Source organism: Dipteris shenzhenensis, chromosome 9, assembly GCF_047967505.1.
Source record: "Dipteris shenzhenensis isolate YYH24624 ecotype China chromosome 9, Dip_SZ_1.0, whole genome shotgun sequence".
Taxonomy (NCBI): Eukaryota; Viridiplantae; Streptophyta; class Polypodiopsida; order Gleicheniales; family Dipteridaceae; genus Dipteris; species Dipteris shenzhenensis.
This window is the reverse complement of record NC_141604.1, coordinates 30383532-30410905: the sequence shown is the minus strand read 5'-3', so window position 1 is coordinate 30410905 and position 27374 is coordinate 30383532.

The following is a 27374-nucleotide window of genomic DNA, read 5'->3' as shown; positions in this document are numbered from 1 at the left end:
ACAATACCATCGCATTGTAAGTCTACATTTTGTGTCAGATTTTGAAGTGTAATGAGTCAGCTTGAAATTGTATTTTGAAATAGAACCAGTGTAATGAGTCAGTTTGAAATTGTATTTTGAAATAGCACTTGTGCATAGCAGATGTATTTCCTTCAGACTTTGAGGAGTGGGAACCAGTCGAGTGCTTCTTAGGTAAGTTTACTACCATTCATGAGGATTTAGGAAGGCAAATGCATGCTGGAGAGAAGTCCTCTGCTTTGAAACAGAGAAATATCTATTGGTATAATGCCAAGTACATTACTCCAAGGATGGCATCACGCTATGGCCATCTTCAATGCATTGCAACACCACAACTTGAAGACATGGATTGCAGCATGGTGGACACAAGAACAATGCAATCATACAAGGAAAAGATCGCAAAGGATGTGGGCATGGCCATGAAGTTTACATTTGGCTCTAAATGGGTAAGGTTGTCTTGGTTTATGCCTCTGCACATTTTTGCTTCTTGTTTTCATAATATCTAGATGCATAGAAAAAAAACCATGTGGTCATGCAAGTGCCTACATGAGAATGCCCTTGAGGAATTGCTTGGGGCAAATTGGGGAAGCAGGTCAGGTGAACAAAAGGGTGATATGTTTCAACGCCATGTATGTAAGGACAATGTGGTTGTCAAGTACCACATCTCTTGCAAAATGTTATATTTTGCTTTCCAATATAGGTGCTGGAAGAAAACACGTGACAAGTGGCTCCCCCTTGACTCTAACGATGATGATAATACAGGGGTAAGTTTATGTATTGGTCCTCATTTAGGAGATGTTAAGAATGTGACTATCACATCATAGTGGACTCTCAGGGATGTGCGGGAACACCTATTGGTCATGGAGGATGGCATGTCTGAGTCCTTTCACTTTAACTTAAATGGTGAAAAGGTAGGAAAGCATGCAGAGAAGCTCGTGCATAGTGCCACTTTTATCCCTCCTGCAATATTGAAGATTGTTTAGAAAATGTGGGGTGGAACAATTGTGGATTTTGACATTTTCCAATTAATAGTGGTGCAATTAATTTTGATGTTTTGAATGGTTTTGTTTCATGTCAATGTCAAGTTTTTTCCAAAAATTTATAATTCTTTTTATTTTTTATATTTAGAACATTTGGGTATATATAGGTTATAAAGATACTTTAGTTTCAAAGTCTCACTATCATAGCCATAGTTCTCCTAGCTACCAAACTACCATGGATTCTGCTAGGTTTGCCTTCCACGATTTCATCTCCCGTATGTAAAGAATGAGGAAGAGAGATAGGAGACTCAAGTGCAGCTTTCTTCACAACACACAAAAGAGAGAGGACACAAGGTTGGAAGGTGAAGCCTTTCTTCGCTTTTGCACACAACAACAATACAATAGATAAGGGAAATACCCTATATGTCAAAACCTAGAATACGTGGTTCATATGTGAACCCAAACCAAAAACATACGTGGTAGTCTAACTACACCACGAGTACAACTATCATAGGTGGTGACATAAATGATAGTCATCCAGGAGATATATCGGGGGTAGAGCTTGATATCTCAACACTCCCCCTCAAGCTCAAATCCATCTCACGTACACCAAGCAAGCTCCTAAATCTGCGAAGCTTCTCGGTACCCAATGCCTTCGTAAAAATATCAGCCATAGACAAGATCAATCTCACCAGCTAGAACCTTCTCTCTCACAAAGTGATAATGCACCTCAATGTGCTTCGTTCTAGCATGATAAACTGGGTTATTAGCAAGCATGATGCTGCTAATGTTGTCACAATGAATGACAACTGCTGCATGAATTGACTGTCCCATATCTGCAAGTAGCTTCCGTAACCAAGCTACCTCACATGCAGCCATTGCTGCACCCCTGTACTCAGCCTTTGTGCTCGACAAGGCAACTGTTGACTGCTTCTTGCTGCTCCAACTGATGGCACCACTCCCAAGGGAAAACATAAAACCACTAGTAGATCTCCTGTCTGAGACACTACCAGCCCAGTCAGCATCTGTGTATCCATGTACCTGTAATGCACACCCAGCTTCATAAAACAGTCCATAATGCAATGTGGACTTCACGCCGCAGTATGCACCTAGCCGCATCCAAATGTGGCTTCCTCGGTGCCTGCATAAACTGACTTACCAGCCCCACAGCATAGCTCAAATCTAGTCTGGTTATAGTCATGTAAATCAAGCTACCTACTATGCGCCTGTACATAGTAATATCTTCAAGAAGCTCACCTGTCTCTGCATTGAGCTTCACATTCTGCTCCAATGGAACAGAAATAGGCTTACAGCCTGTCATCCCATATTTGGACAGCATGTCCAAACCGTATTGCCTTTGCAACAGCCATATCCCACTCGGGGATCTAATAACCTCAATGCCCAAGAAGTAACGCAGCTCTCCCACATCCTTCATCTCAAATTTCTGCTTCAATAGCAGCTTCACTTCATTAATGTCTGCATCACTATCACCTGTAATAATCAAGTCATCAACATAGATGACTATAAGCACAATCCCTCTGTTTGTCCTTTTCACATAAAGTGAAAAATCTGAATTGGAAATCTGAAATCCAATAGTGACAAGATATTGCCCTATCTTGTCTGACCATGCCCTCGGCGCCTGTTTTAAGCCATACAAGGCTTTGCGCAACCTGCATACAAAATCGGGGTGTGAATTATCCTCATAACCTTCTGGCTGCATCATATAAACCTCTTCCTACAAATCACCATGCAAGAAGGCATTTTTCACATCCATCTGATGCAAAGACCATCCCTTTGTAGCAGCCATAGCAATTACTGCTCTCACGGTTGCCATCCTTGCAACTGGGCTGAAAGTTTCCTCATAGTCAATTCCATATGTCTGCGCAAAACCTTTGGCAACCAATCTTGCCTTGTACCTGCTAACAGACCCATCAGCATTGTGTTTTACTTTGTAAACCCACTTGCAGCCAATAGCCTTCTTATCATGAGGCAAAGGCATCAAATCCCAAGTGTGGTTTGCATCCAAGGCAGCCATCTCTTCATCCATAGCTGCTTCCCAATTTTTATGCCCTGCTGCATCCTCAAAACATGTGGGCTCTGGCTCCTCTAGAACCTTGACCATATAAGCATAGTGATGTGCTGTATACCCATCATATCTCAGCCTGTCAACTGGATACTTAATACGAGTGGACCTCCGTACAACTGGATCAATTGTAGGAGTCTTTAAATCATGCCTGCTTTTCCTTGCACCAGGTGTAACAACAGAAGGAATCCCAAGTTCCTCATCAAGGCTCATTTCAGAGCTGCTTGACTCTCCATCAACATGAGAGCTACCAGCAGACACATCAAACACTGGAGCATGGTCTACTTTTTCTTTTCCCTTATGTGATACCTGCACAACACTATCAGGGCTGCCATGTGACGATTCACTAGATCTCAATCTCCCTGTCCATGCATTAGATCCACTAGTAGAGGACTCTCTGGGTCCACTCAAGGCTTGAGATTGCTGCTCTGCATTTATTGCATCATTCCCATTTCCTGCATCTGCATCTCCTACCATAACAGTTGGTGCATACCAGCTGCTCATTTCATCAAAAACAACATCTCTGCTCACTTGCATTTTGCGGGTGGAAGGGTTATAATAGCGATACCCTTTCTGGTGCAGAGCATATCCAATAAAGATGCATTTTTCTGCCTTTGGATCCAGCTTTGTTCTCTTCTCATTAGGAACATGAACATAAGCTATGCAACCAAATACCTTCAAGTGAGAAATATCTGGTTTTTGGCCTGTATACATTTCTTCAGGCGTCATGCCATGGACAGCTGCAGTGGGGGTTCTGTTCATCATAATATAAACAGCAGTTGCTACTGCTTCAGCCCAAAAATAATCAGGCATGTTTTTCTCATTTAGGATCGCCCGTCCTACTTCTGCAATATGCCTGTTCTTCCTTTCTGCAACCCCATTCTGCTGAGGGGTAGACCTGCATGAGTACTTCCTTTGAATTCCTTGTTCTTTCAGATATTCACAAAATTCTTCTGAAAAGTACTCTCCCCCTCCATCAGATCTTAGCACTTTAATATGCACACCTTTCTCTTTTTCAACCATGGCCTTAAAAGCCTTGAAATGGCTGAACACTTCACTTTTGTGCTTCATAAAATAAATACACACCTTCCTAGTGTAGTCATCAATAAACGTCACATAATAATGGCATCCACCAATAGAAGCAGCTTTGGTTGTCCAAACATCTGAATGGATCACTTCCAAAGGTCTTCTGCTCACCTTAGCATTTCTGGGAAATGCATGTCTGGCCTGCTTACCCATTTGGCATGCTTCACATACCTTTTGCATTCCCTCAACTCTGAATTTAGGCAAACCTACAACAATGTTTTTCGTTTGCATAGATTTCAGCCTTTGTATATTCACGTGCCCAATGCGCTTGTGCCATATCTCAATATCTGCAATGACACCTCTCCCATGCGCAAACATAGCAGCTTTCACCTCAGGCATATCAACATCCAAGGTGAACATTCTGCCATTTTTGTTGCCTTTCGCAACCAAGCGGCACTTATTTTTCAAGTCCTCAACAAAGCATCCATCAGGATTAAATCTAACCTACAGACCTTGCTCAACCATCTGGCCAACTGAAACCAGGTTCTTAGTGATTTTTGGAACATGAAGTACATCTGCCAAGTACTTTGTTTTGCCATCCTGCATAGCTAATGGCACTTTACCAACCTGCGTAATTGGGTGCGCAGTATCATCACCTGTTTCAACATAACCTGGCTTATCCAAATTTCTAACATCATGAAACCACTCACCATGACTGGTCATGTGGTTAGAGGCACCTGAATCAACATACCAAACATCATTGCAAGCTGCAGCATCTCCTGACATGGAGTTAACCATATGCTGCATCACAAAAAGGTGCTCATTTCTGTCGTCACCATGCCCACTTGATGATGCATAGTTGCTTTGCTGCAACTTCCCACTTTTGATGTCATTCTGCTTTTTATAGCATGTATTCTCCTTGTGTCCAGGATTTCCACAATAATAGCATTCTGTGCTGCTATTTACTTGCTGGTTCCTTTGCCATGAACCACGGCCTCTTTGGCTCCCCCTGCCTCTAGAACTACCACGTCCTCCTCCATAGGACTGGTTTTCCTATTGTTGCTGTTGGTTCTGATTTCCTGCACGGCCACCAAAACGGCCTCTTCCTCTACCCCTGCCTCTACCTGTATTCGAGTAGAAAGCAGTCTCTTGAGAAGTTGAGGTGGCTGAACCACCATTCCTTTGCTCTTCACTCAGCAAGAGAGCAATAAGTTCCTGAAAATCAGGAAATGTTTCACGGACTCCAATGGATGTTCGAAACTGTGCATAATCTTTCCCAAGACCATTCAAGGTCACGGACACTAAGTCCTCATCATCAACAGGTGCTCCAATGGAGGCAAGAGAATCTACAAGGCCTTTCACCTTCAAGGAATACTCATTTATATTCAGATTTTTCCTTTGCACATTGTGCAACTCCTGCTTTAGCTGCATCTTTCGTGCTTTGGTATTTGTGCTATACAGCTTCACCAATGTATCCCATGCCTCCTTAGGCGTCTCTACATATCCTGTATATGCACAATCATAGAATCTGAAATGCTAATAGATAGCCAATACAAGCATTTTTTGGCTTTTTCATGCCATTCCTTAAAGGCCTTCAATTCAGCAGGAGTGGGAGCAGCACCAAAAACTGGTTCTGTAGTTTCACCACTGATGTACTCCCAAACTCCCTTTCCCATAAGGAAGTTTGTCATCCTGAACTTCCATGCTTGGAAGTTGTTCTTGTCAAGCTTCTCACTGACAATGGTAGACAGATTCTCAGACATTTTACAAATCACGAATTGCAACAGTAACCTGTAAACATAGCAAATGCCTCACAAGGGCAAATAGCAAAACTTCTGCAAAAAACCTCACAGGTGCAGATCTGCAACACTGACGAAAGTGGTATTTCACCACACAGTCACTTCCTAGTGACGATTTTGCATCAACAGGCAACAGGCATGAATCTGCAACTCCCAATATCTCTGCACATAGGCATACAATGCAATTTCTATGGCACCTTTCCACCGACTAGCCGCGCAGTGGTCGCACAGCGAAAAACAGGGCCTTTTTCTGAGTGCCTGCGAAGAACTTCCGCCTTCAAAACGGGCCCCGAAACGGCCTCAAATCAGAAAAATAAAGTCACCAAGGGCTTCGCCCTCTCTCGCAGCCTATACTATGCTCTCGCCACACCGCAAAGGGCCTCTCAATCTGAAACAATGCACTCCTGCACTTCTGGCTGTGCTACCTACAGAGATTTGCTCCCAAACTCGAAATAGGAAAGCAACACTGGTCCTCTTACCAGGACACCACAAACTTGGCTTGCTTTCTTGAGCTCCTTACCACGAACAAGGCTCTGATACCATGTAAAGAATGAGGGAGAGAGATAGGAGACTCAAGTGCAGCTTTCTTCACAACACACAAAAGAGAGAGGACACAAGGTTGGAGGGTGAAGCCTTTCTTCGCTTTTGCACACAACAACAATACAATAGATAAGGGAAATACCCTATATGTCAAAACCTAGAATATGTGGTTCATATGTGAACCCAAACCAAAAACATACGTGGTAGTCTAACTACACCACGAGTACAACTATCATAGGCGGTGACATAAATGATAGTCATCCAGGAGATATATCGGGGGTAGAGCTTGATATCTCAACACCGTACTCCGTTAATTGATAGTTGGAGTTATTTCCAGTCTTTGATAAGAGCATAGATGTCCTAGGCACCTACTTGGGAGCCCGAGATGATTTTGAAGACCTCATCAAGTACATGCAAGACTACATCACGAGTTTTGCATATCAACTTGATGAGTCTACAAAAAGATGGGTCCCAATTGATTATTTGAAGTACTTGTTCAATCAAGAACCCAGGTTCGTGAAGAATTTAGATCGCTTTCGAGCCCAGCTCACACCCCTAGGGTTTAGGGAGTGGACACTGATGACCTCCTAGCATGTGGAGTCATCGGAAACACAGGAAATAGGTTCCTATCCTACGAAATGACCTTTATTTTCCTTCTCCAGTTTGGACAAATGGAAGAGGCGGCCTCGACCTCAAGCCCTGCTGACCCTACCCCTGCCCTTTCCAATCCTCTTATTTCTGTAGATGAGCCCAACATCTACAATGAAGAGCCCATAGATGAAGAAGCTGAGGAGCGGGAAGCTGCATTGGCCTTGGAAGTGCTCCAGTGACCTCCTGAACCCCATTCTACTTCTCAAATTCCATCCACCTCGGGCACGACCTCTATTGACCCCACAACAATGATATGGTTTCTTGCTCCCCTTCTTGTCGATGGAGAACAATACCTCTTTCTCCATGACATAAAGGTTATGTTTGGTCTCTGGGAGGATGAAGCCCTTGGTATCCTGTGTGGATACGAGGTGGACATGACTATGCAAGAACCTGGGTTTTTGGGAGCAGATGATTCAATAAAAGAGGTTCTTGCTTTAACACTGGCCCAAATCAAAGATGCAGAGACATCAATCTACTCCGACCTACCTGATGTTCCAGAAGAAGCCTCCACATCTCACTCCAGGCAGCACGAGGCCTCTGGATCCATCCTCATTGACAAAAAGGAAGGGATTGAGCATGATGACTCCATAGTGGTAAGAAACTATAGCTTTGAATTTCTTCTCTCTTGGTATACTTTTGCTTTAATGGAATTCTAATGTAATGTTGGACTGTTGCAGGAGGCATTTGAGGTCGACCTATTCTCATCTTGGCAACGCCTTGTTTGCAGTAGCTTTCGGCCGAGATCACTCACTGGCACATTACCTTGGCCAAGCAAAAAGGCGCTTTGTGGTTATCCACAAAAAGTTTTCTCCACATGGCACTGATGACCTCCTGAAGTGCAAGGCCTTGTCAAGAGTGATTGGTCATGCTAACATCAATCGCAATGCTAACAAGGTCATTTTGGTGAACCGCATGGCTGCCCTCAATGCCTTTGGAACCAATTTTCAAGGTATGGCATTGACGGCAGCAGCCATGTCCCTGGCTAGCAATGACAATAGCAATGACTCTCTATTGACTAGGTTTAGAGCTAGGAGTGTATTTGGGAATTCAAAGCCCAATGTTCTTAGTGTTTTAGAGAAGAGAGAAAGGCTCTAAAGCCTTATTGTATAGAAATTTTATTTTATATGAATACAACTATACTTTTTATACAGTGCCCCATTTTGTGTTCTTTTATAAATTTTATTTTATACTGTCATTTTATTTTGTAAATTTAATTGTTGTTGGCATTAAGATTTTCATTCACTATTCTGTTAAAAAGCATGCGATCAGATAAATATTTGCGCTATAATGGTCATTTCTAAGCAATCCGGTAAGAATCTCACCACGTGGCAGAAGGCAAATGTGTTCGGCATCGCGTGGGGAGCCCAAAAATGGCAAAACTCGCTTAGGCGCATATGGGGCATGTTTGACTTGGAACATTTGCCTTCTACCGCACGGTGAAAAAACATCATTTGACCACTCAAATTCACACTGAACTTGCATAAACTGATGGAAAGCATCACGTAACATGTATAATAATATGGGAACCGTAATAGAACATAAAAATATCTTTTATTCATTGGCCTCAAAGGGCATAGATTTACAAAATGATTCAGGCTACACCAAATGAACCTAAACAACATTTAGGGCCTAAGGGAGGGATCGGAGCGGATGCGCTTGGCGAGTGCAAGGTCCTTGTCCATCACTGTTACTCTTTTGGCATGGATAGCACATGAGTTCCCGTCTTCAAAAGACCTACTGTCATCTGCTCCATTGCCTCCTGAATTGCTCCCATAGTGCCTGAAGTGAAACGCACATCACTCTTGTAATGCTGTGCTATTTCACGTACAACATGCTGGAAGGGTGCACGGGCAATGAGATTGTCCACAGTGGTTTGGAACTTGCGGATCTCCTGAAGTGCCTTTACTCCTGATTTTTTGTGCCTCTTAATCTTTGGGGGACCCTGCACTGGCCTTTGGACATGGCTCCATCACCACTTGTCTGTTTTGAACTTCTTTCGCCTCTCCTCCCTTGCAACCACCTCTTCAGACTCCTCTTCCTATGTCTGCTGGGTCATTCGAGGTGGCCTCTCGCGCCTAGGAGTCTACTTTGTCCTTGGTCTCTTTTCCTTTTCACAAGGCTATGAGATAGCAGGCTGAGGCTCTTGCTCAGCTCATACTAGAGGCTCCTCATATCTGATCATCTCGAGGCACAAAGGGTTGATGGTGCTCTTCCGTGCGGTCTGCTTGGTTGGAGGATTGGGGCCAAGGTTCATTATATTTATGAGCCCGCCAAATACTTCCTCTTGTTGTGGCCCCTGTAATCTCTCCATCTCCTCTCTTTGCCTTTTTTGCTCCCCTTGTTGGTCTAGATGCTCCACGCCAGGACCCCACGGAGGAGGGATGTGCAGTTGATTAGGATTGACTGGACTATTTTGCCCCTCTCGGGAGACCTCTCTATTTCCACGATTAGTTGTGTGGAAGGACTGAGAGGACCCCTCATCATGCTTGGATCCTTCATCATGCTGGGATTCCTCATGGTGCTGAGATCCCTGGGATCCCCCATGAGAGTTGGATGGTGGGGACTCACGTTGCTTGGACTCCTGATTATGAGAACCACCTTCAGATCCTTGGTTATCATTACCCTGGGGCTTGCGGTGTGTTCGGAGGCCATGGCATTGTGAGGAGGACAATGGGTAGCATCTAAACGGCATCCAATGGGTCTAGCAGTTTGTTTAACTCGTGCCATAGAAATGAGGGATTTTAGGGTTTTGAAGTGCTTTATATAGTCTTTTTTAAAGAATTTTATGGTTTTTCTTTTAAATTAGGGTTTTTTGAGTGCACCTTCTCCCCCCCAGTCTTTTGTCGCTAGTTCGGTAATACTTAGGCTTCACCACCCTCCCTCCCAACCCACTCACCCCTCCGCCCTGCCATGTTGCACATGCAATTCTGCAATTTCCAAACAAATTTGTGAATTTTGGAATCTATAATTGACTCAAAATAGTGTTAACTTTATTCATCAAACATTTTACATTTGGGGCTTTCTTAGGACCCAATGCCTCCCCTGTCTGACTCTATGTTGCAACCAAAGCACAACCCCTTGGCTCCATATTGAGGACTTCCAAGCAGCACATCTCCTTGTCTTCTTGACATGTTGAACCTCTTTTGTGAGACTTGAGACCTCTACCTTATCACGCTTGAGAGTCCTGGCCTCTAGACATCTATAAAACCAATCGAACATTTCGTGTAGTGCATTGCTTCGCACGATACCACCCCCATGCCTTGTATTCTTGAAGTATGCTGCCTTTGCTCTATAGTGTGATTTCTCCATTCCTTGAGTATTCCAAATGGATAGAGGGCCCCATTGTTCCACAAACCATGGTGCATGTGCGTAAAGAATATGCTGTAAAGAAAAACATTGTGTTAGAAACATAAACTGACTCAAGTTTAAAGCACAAAATTTCAACCTAAGGAGGATTACCATGTAATGTGTAATATGTGACTCCCCCCATGCTTCTACCATCAATGATATGAATTCTCCCAATGCTGTCTTGAATCTCTCATAATAAAGCTCATCTGTTTGACCTTGTCTAAGCAACTTTATAAATGCATCAAGCTTTGTCCACAGTTTTTCTCTCAAAGTAGCAATTCACAGATGTGAAGCTTGATTTGTGGTGCACTCACACAAATCTTTCCAGTACTCCCAACCTGGGGTGCTTTGAGCCAATGTATGTTTTTCTTCATCAGCATTGTGGTTGGACAAGAACCTCCTTGCCTTTCCTCCACCCATGGACACTTTAGCAGGAAGATTTTGTGTCTTTCCTCATTGTTTCTTGTCCTGCTTAAGCTTCACATTGCCCTCACATTGCCTCCGTGAAGTCCCATTAGTGAGAGTAGTTCTTCAACTTTTGCAATGCATTGTGCAAATACTTGCTGTGGCCTCAAATTCCAAGCATAAACTAGATGAAGATAGAGTAACTTATCAAGTATACGCAGTTCAGCATGCAAAGTACACATGTGCTCCAATGGAATTGGTAGAATGGGGTCCCACTTAGGATCCTTTTTGTGACGATCAAGGGTTGCACTTTGGTTGCAAGAAAGGATGCCATTTTCCCACTGTAGGCTTCCCTTTTGCATCTTCTGAGAGTGGGTGCAATACAAGCATGTCCATTTTGCATCTGCACCTGTATCACAACCATACAAGCACTTGAGGGTCTTCAAATCACCAGCTAGATGCCATTCAGCTTGAAACGTTCCATGCGCATCCACAATTAATGTTTGCCCTGCCTCTTATCTTCGAATAATCGATAGGATGCCAATTCTCTCCAAAACCCACTTCAATGTCTCGTGGCACTCCTTTGGGGTCTCAAAGGCTGCAAGCCACCATATGTCCTCAGATTGAACTGAGAAACCCTGCTCAACTTCCTCATCTCCTTGAGCAAAATGCAAGGCATCGTTCATAATACAAATGCTCACCCTCTCTAGCTTGTGCTCTTTTACCAACTGAGCTTTATCCATTTTTATAACAAATACTAGCTTGCCATCTGTACAATGAAAGAGAAATTTAGTAAGGATATAGAAATCATAAGAAAGAATGTTGAATGTGAAGAGGGAATTTCTCTTACCTTCTTCTCTCATCCCATAGAATTTGACCATGGCTCTCTGCAAATTCTCTACATGCACGTAAACATTATTGAAAGCATTCATCTCAAACATTTGGATGCCAGATTTCTTTTTACTCTTCCAAGTCATTGTGCCACTTACACAATGGTATCCTCCAAGCTTTTCTCTAGCACATTGGTTTGTTTCTTGACATGCAAGTCTTATAGACCACAGTGTTGGCAATGGCATTGTAGATATCTTGTACTTTTCCTCCATAGCAGACTTGAAAATTTTAAAAACAGAGTTGTAAGCTTCACGACTTACACCAGCAACATCACAAGCTCCAAGCACCTCCTTTGCTTGGATGAGGCCCTTGAAATCCTTCATTACCTCTCTAGCAATTTGTTTACATAGCCCTTTTTGTCTAGAGTCCTTCAACACTTCCATGACATCACTTGGCTTTATTAAACTTCTTGGAACATATGAAGGATCACTATCATCCATTTCCATTGTTCCCATCACATCCTCCATGAAATTCCTAAAGTAGAGTACAAATGAGTCTTAGTGGAAAGAATGCAACACCACAAATATTTTGGGGTAAGAAATTTCATTGAAAATTTGGGGAAGTAACCTTGCAGCCCGTATTCTCCTCTTTTGGGCACCACTATTGGTTGACAATGCATCCATAGATTGCAATTGTCTTTTCCTCTCCTTCAGTCCCAAAGGTGCTCTAAAAGCATTATCAGAGTAAGGGCTAACTAATAAAACAGGTGGTAGCTATCATGAAACATGTAGTAACTATGACAAAGGTGAAGGATTATAATCATTAAATGGTTGCTATCGTGAAACATGTAATAACTATGACAAAGGTGAATGCTAACAATCATAAAATGGTTGCCAACTATCTTTAAAGCTGAACGTTAACTATCATAAAATAGGTGGTAACTATCATTAAAAGTGAATGCTAACAACGATAGAACAGGTGCTAATTAGCATACTAACACAAAGCTAATTATCATAAAATAGAATGCTAACTATTATTAAATAAGAGCTAACTATCATAAAACTGAATGCTAGTGATCATAAAATAGGTGCTTACTATCATAAAACTGAATGCTAACTGTCATAAAACTTATAGGTTCACTATCATAAAACAAGTGCTAACTATCATGAACACATTGAAGGCTAGCTAATAAAACAGGAGGTAGCTATCATGAAACAGATAGTAACTATCACAAAGCTAAAGTTTAACTATCATAAAAAAGGTGCTAACTATCACAAAGCTAAAGGCTAACTATCATAAAATAGGTGTGTTGTCTCTCCAACATGGACTTAGGTAGCACAGAATGTATGTGTAAAGTAGCGGCAAAGTTTTGTTTGTACTTGCATAAGGCTAGGAATAATCTCTCTTAGTAATCCTCAACATGCAAGTTCTATTTGCAACTCCTACATGCAAGTCCTACATGCGATTCCTACATGCATGTTCTACATGAAAGTTCTACATGCAACTCCTACATGCAACTTGCAACTCCTACATGCAAATTGTATATGCAAGTTCTACATGTATAGAGAGAATGTCTTACAATTCCTACATGTAGAGAGAGAAGCTCTCCAACTTGTATAAGTACCCCATAATGGAATGAATCCCACACTCTTTGGGGTATTGTGTTGAGTTCTACTTTGGTATTCCAAGCAATTGTCTCCAAGTGGCCATGCTTCTTTGCACTCCACGTCCAAAAGCATGTCCTAACCTTGCAACTCCTCCTCCCCTCTCCTCCAACCTTGCAACCCATCCTCTCCCTCTCTTCCTTCCTCCTCCTCCCTTCTCCTCTCTCTTTTCTTCCTTCCTCCTCCTCCCTCCTCCTCTCGCTTCACCTCCTCCCTCCTCCTCCCTTCTCTCTCTCCTTCCCCCCCATGCTCTTACACCTTCTTTCTCACCCACTCCTATGCTCCCCCTAAACCCTCAGTCCCTCAACCCTTGACCTCCATGATCTATGAGGGAGATGAGTTCTCCACCATGTGCTCTACCCTGAACCCTAGAACCTCCTTCTAAACCTTGGAATCTCCTTCTAAACCCTAGAACCTCCTAAAAGACCTTAAAACCTCCTTGTGAACCTTGAACCTCCCTCTAACCCTCAAAGTCCTCCTAAACCCTTCAACCCCTAACAAGTTCACCATGTACTCTACCTTGAACCTTGGATCCTCCTTCTGAACCTTGAACCTCTTCTAAACCCTGGAACCTCCTCCTAAACTTTGGAACCTCCTTTTGAACCCTCAAACTCCTCATAAACCCTTCAATCCTCAATGAAGGTGAAAGCCTTCATTCCCCCAATCATGATGATGCATGTCCCTTTCACACATGCATACACCATGTTTGATTACCACACTTAAGCCTACATCTCTGACCGGAATATGATGTGAGATCCTAAGCTACACTTATATGAAAAACACAGGGGATTCACTAGTAGTAATAAGGAGACGTCACCTACATGCAATAAATATATGAAAATTCCCCTTATCTACCCCTATTTACGAGACCTTACTTTATAAAATGTACCTTCCTTCCCTTATATAACCCCCCTCCCTTACACTCACGTGGTACCATACGATAAACCCTAGTGGACCCCCTGAGACTACAAACCACGACACTGACATATCTGTAGGTGACAAAAAGCCTCGGAACCCTGCATACTAACATTACCCTGCTCTTCTTGCGAAAGCTATGGGAAAGAGTAAACATTTGGTGCCACTGCTAGGGAGACTAGTGTCTCAAGTAATGAGTACACATATGCAAGTATGTGTAAAAAATGAACTACTATGAACTCTCATGAACATAACACTTCAGGGCAAGGAGAGTAAAGTTTTTTTCCAACTCTAGCCAAACATATCGACCCCAAGCATCAACCTTGGGTTACTACCTTAAAAAATTTTCTTTATTTCTTAAAAATAATGCAATTGAAGAACAAATCAGGCTAGGTAATGGACACAAATACATAGAGCTCACAATTTTAAACATTTCACCCTTTTACAGAAGAGCGATCCTAGCTAACCATTAAAAGTTATGGCATAGGAAGAGTTTAGGGTTTGACCCTAACCCTACACCCATTCCTATAAAAACCCACTCCACCCCCTCATTCTTCTTCTCTCACATCTAGCCTCCATGCTCTTCCCCATTCCAAGCCCTACGCAAGATCCTCCTCCCTCTCGAGTCGACTACCACCCTACTTCCATCCTCACACGGTGAGTTATTTCGAGCCCTTCTTGCAATGATAACCTAGCCATCCACCCACCGTCCATTCACCCTCAACAATCCTGTTACATCAAGAAAAACTTGGAGAGCGTTGCAAGTGACCATCTCCTCCTCCCTTTGAATTTCCGTCAAAGTTTTCCATCTGTCAAGTTTCCACCACCGCCACCACCCCTCAGCAACCTTGCCCCCTCCCTCTTCACCACCACCCCCCTCTCCCCCTCCCACCCCCCCTTCCCTCTCCACCACCACCCCGCTCTCTATCTCCACCCCCCGCCCCTCTCCATCTCCAAACCCCCCCCTCTCCACCTCCACCTCCCCCCCCCCCACTTCCCCCCCATCCTCCCCGCCCGTCCCCTCCATCCCCCCCCCCAACCTATAATAGCTACCCCTGTTGACAAGTGGATCCTAAGGGCACCTGGGCCCTCGGATCCCTTCACCAGATTGATGGCCAAGACACGATTCCTTCAAACCTCCCTCAAGCCAATCGGAGCATCAGATTTTGGCGCAAAGCCATCGAGGCTTCCCTTGCCCTAACCGCCACCACCAATCCAAAGGCGTGGCGGCCCAGCCAATCCCAAGCAACGGCCAACTAGCATAGAACATGCGGCGGGCCTCATGATGGTCAGAGGACCACACTAGCCCCAAGCTTCAGCATGGTGGGCCATGTGGAGATCCAACTCAACATGCAGAGCCCACAAGCCATGTGGCACAAAAGTGGCGCTCACACGACACAGACATCACGCAAATAGTGCTGCATCAACATCAGACAAATGGCCCTGCATGGGGGCATACGTGCCCCATGAGATGGATAGGTGGTTGCATATGATTTGACCATAGCTTCGAGGTGCGTCCGTGATGCCACAGATAACTGACTGCATGGGACGAGGACTCATGGGCCACAATTCAGTGGAGAGCCCTCATTGGAGGAGAACACCTTGAGACCCGAGGTGGATCAACTTGGCATATGATGTAGACAAACTTGGAGTAGACCAAACCATCAACCAACCCCGCAGGCATGCACGTGACTAGATGAGCATGATGGAGGCAAGGTGGAGCACGAGCTCCTGGACCCAACCAAAAGGCAACACTTGGCACACGGCCAACGGATCATTCAAGTCAGCAGACCAACCCTGGGAGAACTTGTGGCCGAGGATCAGATGGCAGATGACCAGATCCAATGGCTCCTGACTGCCAGAGACTATAAGACCCCATGCCATGCAGAGGAGCGGGGCTGATCCACAAGGGAAAGCAGCGGTGCACAATCAAAGCTTGTGCAAGAGCTCGGAGGGCGGGCGAGGCAGCTAGAGATGAGGGAGATGATCAAGCGGTGAGGGTCGTGAGGACTCTAACTAGGGAGCGGCTATTTTGCACAAGAGGTAGTGACCTCAATGACCGACGAGGAGATGTAGTGTGTGTGGGTGGCGCTTCAACGTCTATAGCTAGCAGACCATTAAGGCTGCCCTTACAATAACAAACTACTTGTATGCTCTCATGTCTATTAATCATTTGGGTGTGCGTGTGTATTCTGAGTGATTGAGTCAATGGAGTAGGTCATGGTCATTGCCCGCATGTATGCTTCTGGACATTAGCCATGTGCTCTGTGGGGTGTGGTTTAGTCAAGGCTAGGTTCAGAACGACGAACATGGTCGAAGTTTGAGAGTCCGTCGGTGTGTAGCTTCCCATCGAGGAACATCGTCAAAAGGATAGTTAGACAAAGGTAATGATATAATTGACGGGTGGTGCCAACTAAGCTGAGGATGCCCGCTTGGTTAGCCCAACTGTGCGACAAAGGCCACGTCGTGGGTTTGAATCTCAAAAGTCCCTCCTGTGTCCTGTTAAAATCTGCACAGGGAATATCAAATATTCCCAAGGTCTTGCCTTGACCCAAGGTTCCTCGATGAGTTGACCTTTTAACCTAGGGCTCATTTGATGTCGGGGCCTAGCAGTAACGATATAACATAGTGGTGCACATATATTATAAATATGTGGTCGTATCCCATTGCATAGGACTCTCAGGTGCATATCGAGAGGTTGCCACTTCGAGCCACTATGTGTAGGTCTACGGGGAGGGAATCGGCAAGTAAATAGACTGGGATGCATGGTGAACTACTAGTGGTCAGGTGGTGAAGATATTTCTGCCACATGGCAGAGTCGCTAACTACGGGCAGGTCTAGAGAGGCTTAGGGGGTCTGAACCCTAAGTTGAGTGAAGGTTAAGCATTAAAGGTCCCATCGAAGATCGGATGGCTGAGTTCAAACGGGAGAGATCGACCGTGATGTTTAAACGTAGAGATTGGATGGTGTGAAGATCTGCATGCCAGATCGGACGGCCAAGGTGAGCTTTAGAGACTTAGCCATTTTGGGGGATCCCTTGCAAAGGTTGAGCCTGACGGGAGTGCGTGCAAAGTCTCACAAAGGTGACCAGGGGCCGAGCATCTACATGGTGGAGTATTCCATAGCGGGATCCCAAAAGGGACGCATGCGAGGGCGTGAGCAACAAAAAAAGTGAGAAAAATTTTAAGGGAACTTAGCCCTCGTGACAGGTGGTATCAGAGATTTGCTATGGATGCTTCGCAGGTTGAAGGTGAACCACGCATAAAAGAAAGATTCTAAGGTCATGCCAGCCACACAAAGACAGTTTCATGAACATGATGCTAGACTGGTGGCCCTCGAAGCCACAATGGATGGACTATGGGAAGACTATGACCTCCTACAGCAATAGCTTGTTGAAGCACATATCCAAATAGCTGCCTTCAATGACAAGCAGAAAGATACTGCATCCAACAGGATAAAATTGAAGCCCAAAGAGCCCGAAGTCTACAAGGGTGCCCGAGAGGTGAAAGTTCTTGAGAAATTTATATACAACATGACACAATATTTAGCCCTTGCAAAAATCAACAACTCCTAGGAGCAAGTGCTACACATGTGGATGCACCTCTCGGATGACGCTGTGACATGAAGTTGGGGGTAATAAACTTCACGCACCTCTTCACTTCCTATTGCTTTTGAACTGAGTGATAGAGATATTCATCACTAGGAAAGGGACATTAAAAAGAAGCTTTTATACCAAGACACCACACCATACTATCCTCCCTTATATGAGAATGAAGATGGTAACATCCCAAGTGATGTTGTACTCAAGCATAGGGAGAAGGAAAGGATCAGCGGAGGCCATAATCTCAGCAAGCTGGTCTGCACCAAAGAGAAGAGCGATACATTGTTGAAAGATCTTGTGGCTCAACATGACATGAACTGATATATATCGAGGAGATTGAAGGGGCTAATTGGGTCCGATGGGTAGGTTCCGAGGAAACATTGCACCTCCTTCATAGACACCTTTACACTTAGCTCAAAACACTCTCCAAATTGTCATAGACATAGAGACCCATAACTTTCAGCAGAGGCATGATATAAAATATTCAAACACATATCTAGATGTGCCTTGAAAATGGGTTTTGCTCTGATATAAGTTTCATAAGAAACAGAGAAGCAATCGAAAAGATATGGGCAGTTTACTGGATGGGGGTAAAAACTGTCTGAAAAAGAAACAGTCACACATAGAGAGTCATAGATTTTTGGTCTGAAATCTAATACAATAACTGAAGACACAAGAAACATTCCCCCAAAATTTTTTTTTTTTTTGAATGGCCAAATGGCCCCAGGTGTGAGCAAGTGAGACTTTTGGCCAGACGGGGACCAAGTCATGCCTATTCACACCTAGGGCCATCTGGCCATTTTTTTTCAAAATTTTTTTGGGGGAATGTCTCTCCATATCCCAAATACTAGTCCCCAATAGTGTTTGAGGCATGGAGAGACATTACCCTTAAAAAATTTTGAAAAAAAATGGCCAGATGGCCCTAGGTGTGAGCAATCGGGAGCTTTAAGCCATAAACCCAAAGACCCAAGTACCACAAAGAGAGAAAAGAGAGGATGTCGAGAGGCTTGAAGAGAGCTTTGCGTTGATATAATTTTCGTCCAAATCGGACGATGGAGCAAAAAGTTATGAGAAAAATATTGATAGGGGGTCAAACTATCATTGAAAAACACCTACTCCTTCTACTAGTGCCGACTTGGGAGAATACTACCTCCATGCTTATACTTCATCAATGATCTAAGTACCATAGAGGTTGCCTAGGAGGGAAGGAAGAGCTCCTTTTGTGGCTTGGGAAATAGATAAACCATGTATGCACAATGAGTGGCCGAATAGACAACACTTTTGAGCACTTTGGAAGAGAAAACAATGGAAAAAGGAAAGAGACACTCAACAAAGAGAACCTGAAGTGACCTTCATTACCAATAGAGTGAAACTTCACTCCAATGCAACTCAAAAGACTATAAACACAAGGGAGAAGAAGAGGTTTCATACGTACAAGAGGGAGCAGAAACTCCAAGACTACTCATAGAGAGAGAATGAACTAGAGAGAGATGGACTCAAGAGTCTACATAAGAGAATATCCTACAAGAGGGAGAGAAGGCTCATGGAAGAAGCTTAAGGAGACTAGAGCTACAGCAACATGAGGCCTAATGGTGGAAGAGACGTTGAACAAGGGAAAGGAGGGCTCCTTTTATAGAGATTTTATCGCCCTCCTTCACCCATTTACAATTGTTGCCTGTAGGTTATTTTCCCCATCGATCACATAAGCTTGTATGTCACCATCCATGTCCTTTTTGGCTACTCTTGCCATGTGTCCCATCAAAAGATGCTCAAGATTCTAAAAATATTGAGAAAGTCAAGAGTCTCCCCACATGGAGCCCTTAGCGACTCTCTCTTTTCCATATGTCCACATCCTCCTTATTCCACATAGAAATTCTAGAAGGATTCCTCTTGACTCCACACTCCTTCACATGATTTCCACATGCTTAGCATGTGATATCTCTTATATTATTGGAAAACATGGACATGAGCCCACCTCTTTATATGACTCACTCTTCCTATTTTCTAAAAACCCCATAATATCCCATACACAAATAACCCTCACCCCATACCAAGGTATTTATCATTCATACACATGGTATTTACAATGATCCATTCCACTCGTCCTCTCAATCCCATACAATATCTTAGAAAATAGAAATAAGTGAGAGTCGCTAGGCTATCACTTGATACTCAAACTCTTATCAAACATAGAAAAAAACAATACCAATTCCAAATAAAAATATCAATTTTTTGCACAACCGAGACCATTTAGTAAGGTGGGATGAATCCAATACCAAACGTACCCGGAGTCCACTAAAAAGATGTAACATGAAGTTGGGGGTAATAAACTTCACACACCTCTTCACTTCCTGTTGCTTTTTAGAGTTCCGCAACAATTAAAGATCCGTCAAGGCCAAGTGATAGCTTCAGATCATGGGACACGATGTTTCAAATTGCATTTCATAGGTGGAGAAGTTTGTGATTTGATAAATGCAATTTTTTTAAAGTGGGAGAATTTTGAAATCAAAGGGTAGAAAAAACTCATACCTAAAGGAGTCAAGAAAGAAACCCAGACCTTGAAGGCATTACCTCAAGAAATTTGAGCCATAGCATGGAAGAGCATGCAGAGAATTAAATATGAGATTCTAATTAAGTCTATGCTTGGCAGAGTGGTGTCTGGGGATCTCTCTTTGGATGAAATGGCATGAATTTGATGAGTAAGTAAACTTCTATCCTTTGCATCATGTCTCTCCTTGATTTTATATTAATCTCTTTACAATTAATGTTTCAATAGACTTTGTTTCAACTGTAAAAGTGAAAAGAATTTTACATGTGTTTTCAATGCAGGCATAAAATATACATGAGAATGCAGGAAGCAATGATCTGGAACTTGAACATGCCAGATTGGGATGCTATTCAGGAAGAGTATTCAGAGAGCAGCAGGATGGAGAGCTTGGCTCCATATTTCAATGTATTCAAAAGCATGGTATGTCAAATTTGGTATAAATATGCTAATGGAATTTTTGTTTCGAATTGTAGATTTGAATGTTTAAAATATTGAAGTGTTATTTTGACAACAACCTTCAAAAAAGAGGCAAGAAGGGATTTGAGAGTAGTATGATGCCTCCAAGCTTTAAGCAATTGATTGACCGGGCTGCAAAAGAAAAAGAGCATCAAACTCAACAACAATCTATCACTCTTAGTGATGACATGTTAGAGTTTGATAGGGGGGAAACCATCCACCAAACTTTTATCGTGTGCTCAACAGAGATTGCAATGAATTGTCAAATATAGTTCCAAAGAATGAGTACACATTGGTCATTGCAAACATATCATACGGATTTAATGTTCCTGGATCCACCTTTGATGAGGTCCCTTACAAAGCGAAAGAACTAATGAGTCTTCTTGACCAGTTCATGTCAATTATCGACGACAACGCTTTGGCGTGTCGTAATTTTTCATTCAGACTTGCAGTCTGGGGCAGTGATGAGTGTCATCAATGATAAATGTGCTGGATGTGACCACCTTTATTGGCGAGTGCAACAATGAAATGCAAAGATTTTTTTGGGTCAATTATTATTGTTATAATTGTGTTTTCTTTTGATAAATTTAAAACTTATTTTTGTTGCATGTCATAGGATGAAACCCAATGTGAGAAAAATGAAAGGACATCAATTCATGTCTGCTATAGAAAAAATTTATGTTAGGTATTGGTCCGTGGATGGAAAAAAAAGTATTGGTCACATCAATTTTCCCTCATCTACTCCATTTACTCCCGATCATTTCATTATTCCAGTTGTGACGAAGAAGCTCAGGCATGTGACCATGGATAAGAATGGGGAGATAGTAAATCCTTATACAAAACCACAACTCCCAATTAATCAGCTCATAGATCTGTTTTCAAATGAGCATGAGTGGATACTCGATCTATTTACTGGTTTAGGCACAATCACAGCGTGTGCCTTAAAAAAGGGTCGAAATGTAATTGCAGTTGAAAAAGATCCTATTCATGTGATTACATAAAGAAGAGAGTGATTGCTACTCATCACTTGCCTAATGAGCATTAGGAGCTTGGTTTGAAAGGTGGGAAGTTCAATGCAGATTTGGTGGTAGCCTCGTCATGGGAACCCCAACCTCCTGAGATATTGAAACCCAATTTTATGGAGGTAGGCGAGCTAGCTGGAGACATGGGAGAAGGAGGTTGTGAAAGAGAAAGTAATTGAGAAACCCAAACTGGGGAGGGTGATGAAGATGAGGTAGATGACACATATGGGAGAATTGAGCAGACTCTAGTTATGGAATTGTATTGATATTTTTTTGACCGACTTGTTTCATAAGAAAGAATATTTAGTTGACCTTTGTTTTTTTAATGCAGTCCGGAGATGTTTTTATCAAAAGCTATACTTATATAGTAATATGAACAAGCTAGTTTTTTTAGTTTCATAATATGATTAGAACATATTACAATTTTATATATTTTCTTTTAAATTTTGAAGAAAAATTTGTAAATCTTAGCGAAACTTTAAATTTTTTCCCATAAAAGTTTCAAATCTTGGCGAATGTTTCAAACCTTTATTTTTATTAGGGCATACAAACTTTCGACTCCAATATAAAAGTTTTGGTTCTTAACATAACTAAGAGGAAAATTTTATCCATGAATGCCAAATAAGGTGGAAGGCCTACCATTGAGAGGCATGATGCTCAAATAGCACCCTTGCATTGATCTAATAGTGATAGTAGCTACAAACGTAGATTCTATTACTTAATGTCTTTAGAGAAGACACCTTAGGCTCAGATAAGTGATCCATTTCTTAGTAGCCTCCAAAAGTTCTCGAATAGGAGCCACTAGACGCTATTGCAAACATTCTGGCCTTAAATTCAATGCATGTACCCAAGGCAAGGTACTATTTTTAGGGGGTTGTTGATTTTGACCCAGATTATATAAGCATGAGCAAAAGACATAAGTCCAAATATGGAGTTTCTATTTAGCTTTTACAAATTAGAATGCTACTGGGCCTTGCATTGAAGTTAGGTATTTGTGGATATGCTTTGAGTGACATGGAGCTGCGGATTTGATCATATTCAATGAAATACCTCATGGCCATGGGCCTTTGCCCCTAGACTTCATGTGAATTGTATGCTAGTTTGCTCGATTTTGTTTTGAAGTAACATCAAGTAGGCAAAAAAATTATAGGTGCAAAGAGAGAAGATTCCTCCAAGATTTCCTAAGAGAAGTTGAGCAACAATTATCTATATAGATTCACTTTAGGAAAGTAAAACTTTGGGTTATTATGGACATATTATTAAAACCCCACCATGCCTTGTAGTTGCATATGGCTATAACGTTCTTTTCTTTACCCCCGAGAAAAGTGTTGCTGAGTAAAATAATAAATGTATTTTTTGCATGAACATGTTCCTAAAGTTGATTTGATTAAACGGTGAGAGAGAGAGAGAGAGAGAGAGAGAGAGAGAGAGAGAGAGCGAGAGACAGAGGGAGAGAGAGAGAGAGAGAGAGAGAGAGAGAGAGAGAGAGAGAGAGAGGGAGGGAAGGAGGGAGGGAGGAAGAGGGAGGAAGGGAGGGAGGGAGAGAGGGAGGGAGGGAGAGAGAGAGGGGGGGGAGAGAGAGAGAGAGAGAGAGAGAGAGAGAGATTTTACCAAGTGTTCTTTTCTATGTAGACAATTGAAGTGTGATTCCCCTCTTAAGATCTCAACATTCCACATTGCTGAGTGAAATTAATGTTTTATTTCCTATATTGGTGTTTCTTATGATTTTAGTAGATTGTAAAAATGGGTAAACTAGACATGCAAAGTGCTATGTGCCACGTACAAAGTTTATGTGCCTAGGAAAGGGCATGTCCCTTGGTCATATAATTTTTATGGGGGAAGCATGCCAAGTCTTCCCCAACACAAACACTAAGTGCTATATGCAGAGTGCAAAATGCTTTCTAGTTATCTCACATCAACATCTATGTTTCTCATTTTCAATATTCAATTCCAAGCTCAATGTCGTAAAGTGCTATGTGCTCAATGAAAATTGTTGTGCGCCCAAGGAATTGCACATTTCTTGGTCTTACAATTTTGGGAGAGAAAGCAATTCCAACCCTTCCCCTACTCAAATGTGTGGTTATGTGCTAAATACAAAGTGCTATGTGCAGAATGCAAAATGATTTCTAATTATCCAATAAAACAATGTGTAGTGTCATTTTCAATGTTCAATTTCAAGCTCACTTTTGCAAAGTATTGTCTAATGAATGAGGACTGGCGTGCTCCTTGGTCTTATAATTTTTGGAGAGGAAGCACGCCTACTCTTCCTCGTGCACACATGTGGTTATTAATAGTTGCAAATTTCCATGTGCATAATGCAAAATGCTTTCCAATCAACAAACATAACCATATTGTGGTGTATAGACACGTGGATATGCCACATGTCATATGGTTGTAACACAGTTGTAACTTCTTGGGCTAGACATGATAATAAAAGGACCTAACACTATGTCTGGACAGAGCTTGCTTTTGGCCTCTAACTGTACTGTCGTAGCACTTCACATCATCTGGTGGAGATGCTGGGAAAATAAACAATCAGAGGATGGAAGAGCCGTTGTAAGAATAGCCCATCTACATCCTCATGTCACAGCTTTCCCAAGAGAACCAGGCCCTCATGTCAATGCTAGCTTCGTATCATTCTTCAAAATTCTTTGTTGCCTCCACAGATAACAAGGTTCATCTGAAATCCTTCCATGGACTTCCCACAGAGGATGTAATGGTTTGGATAGATCACTTCCAAAACATTGCAGGGTACCATTATTGGTCTGATGAAAGAAAGGCACTGGAGTTGAGAACCGTCTTGGAAGGTATCGTAGCTATGTGGTTTGTACAGCAGCATGAATCTATTAAACACCACTGGCTAAGTTTGCAACACTAACTCCTGCAAATTTTTGCTCATGCCAATGTGACTCAGACGACGCTTCAATAGTTGTAGGAACTACAATAAAGTGAACATGAACCTATTGCTCAGTTCATAGTCAAGCTCAACCAGCTTCTTCTTCACACCAATTCTTCCATGTCGGAAGACATGAAATTGTTCTTTTTGTGGCCCAGGATTGCTAGAGAACATCACCGTAGTAATCCAAATTATTTCACTCAAGAAAAGCAAAAAATTAGCACTGACAATGTTGTACCAATGGACATAGATGTGCAGAACGTTCAAGGCAATCCAAGGACAAACTTTCACAAGCGATTGCCTCAAGAAAGTACTAGTTGTCTACCTTGATGACATCTTAATACAAACACAAACTTGGGAGCAACATCTCCAAGTGGCTACAAAAATACAACTTGAAACTCCAACTCAAAAAGTGTAAATGGGCATGCCCTTCTATGAAATTCATCGAGTTTATAATGTCTGTTGCTGTAGGTATTCAAATGGATCCATCCAAAGTTCAAGTTGTCCTCCATTATCCAGAATCGAATAACATCAAGCAACTCCAACGATTTAACTGCTGCTGCAAGGTTTTTGCCGGATTATGCAAAAATTACTACACCTCTACGTGATCTCCTAAAGAAAAAAACTAAATTTCAGTGGACAATGACATATGCAAGGGCATACAACAAATTGAAAATTCTTCTATCTTCAACAACAATACTCAAATATCTAGATTTTGGGAAACCATTTCTCCTGTGGACTAATGCATCCAATGATGGTCTTGGAGTAGTGCTTCTACAAGAAGACTCTGGCGCGAGCTCCATTCCACTGCCTTCATTAGTAGATCTCTTACATCAGCTGAGCATAATTATTCCACAATTGAAAAAGAGTTGCTTGCCATTGTTTGGGCATTTTTTAAGCTTTATACATATTTGCATGGAACTAGTGTCAATGTTCAAACAGATCATCGGCTGATCATTCCATTGATCAAGAAAAAACACCCACTAGGTCGATTAATGCATAGGATTCTTGCATTACAAGACTATCGATTCCAGCTCCAATACACTCTAGGTAAAGAAAATGTTGTTGCAGATGCCCTCTCACATAGTCAAGATGTACAACAGGTACAACATATAATGCCCATTGATCTCCACTTAAGATTATCTAGTATCAGCCAATTAAGAACTTTCTCTATATGTCCCCACTCCACTTTGTTTTCCTACATTACAGACCACCTACGAGCTTGTCCCACATGTCAAGCTACTAAATCCTCCCATGCCAAACCACCCGGGCTACTACAAAGTATTCAAGTCTCAACACCCTTTGAATTGGTGATCTCCTGGGATATCATCGGCCCTTTCCCTCAGTCACTTGCAAGCAACAAACATATAATTGTTTTAATAGAGTATTTGACATGGTGTGAAGGTGCAGCTATTCTAATATAGTCGTTCAATTCCCATTGATCAACTCATTTTTAGGCATGCTTATTCTATGACGCTTCTCTCCGATTAGGGGTCCCATTTCAAATCTCAAGTGATGGCAATACTCACACAGTGTCTTGGTGTTCACCTAACATTTGCAAGTCTGCACCATCCTTCTGGACTCTAGCTATACTATCGCATCACAATATCTACTCTCATTTTGAATACCTAATTTCAAGCTCTCTTTCTTTCTTTTAAAAATTTGAATAGAACAATAGAACAAATCCTATGATCAAATAACATAATGCTATCTTCTTTCTCCATATAACTAGTTGTGTGTCCACATCTAGCATTCTGGAGGTTACTCAAACAATATATATTGAACCCTTATACTAGTAGAAGTAGAATTTAAATGGAATGATGACGATAGTTGTTAAGGTTTCTTTAAATTTAAGTATTTTTGTGGAGCTATTAAAATAATTTGTTCCTATGAGGGCATTCTTGGTTGGTTAAACCCTTTTCAAAAGACAAAGAGAGTATTGTGTTGGAACTTCTTGAGTCATGATTAAGATTGGCACCATGTACCACTTTGTGTAATAATGGACTTCCTTACCATATCAAGTGTGTTAAGTTAATACTCGGGGGGGTCACTCATCATATGTAACCCCATCACGTGAGTTCAATAGAAGGATATTTTTTATTTCTAAAATTTACAGAAATAAATATACATAAGGGGCTATTTAAAATAGTTTTGGAAAAAAATTACAGATTTGTATAGAAAAGGGGTACATTTTATTAATGAAAAAATTTACAGATAAGGGATTTTAAATATAGGCCTTGAACGCACGTGATATAGAGGGTTTATACATAGTGACCCCCCTGAGAGTCAATAATCATAATTTATTGGATTCTATTTTTGTTGGACGTTTTTAACATTTAAAGTGTGTTTAGTTGGTAGTCAAGATTCTATTTTTGTTGGCCACTTTGTGACAATATTGGACTTTCTTATCATATTAGTTGTGTTATTGTTGATAATCAAAACTTATTGGATTCTATTTGTGTATCCCACTTCGTGACAATATTGGTCTTCCTTACCAAATCCAGTTTGTTTAATTTGGTAATCAAAACTTACTGGATTGTATTAGTGTCCACTTTGTGACAATTTTGGGCCTTTCTTACCATATCAATCTT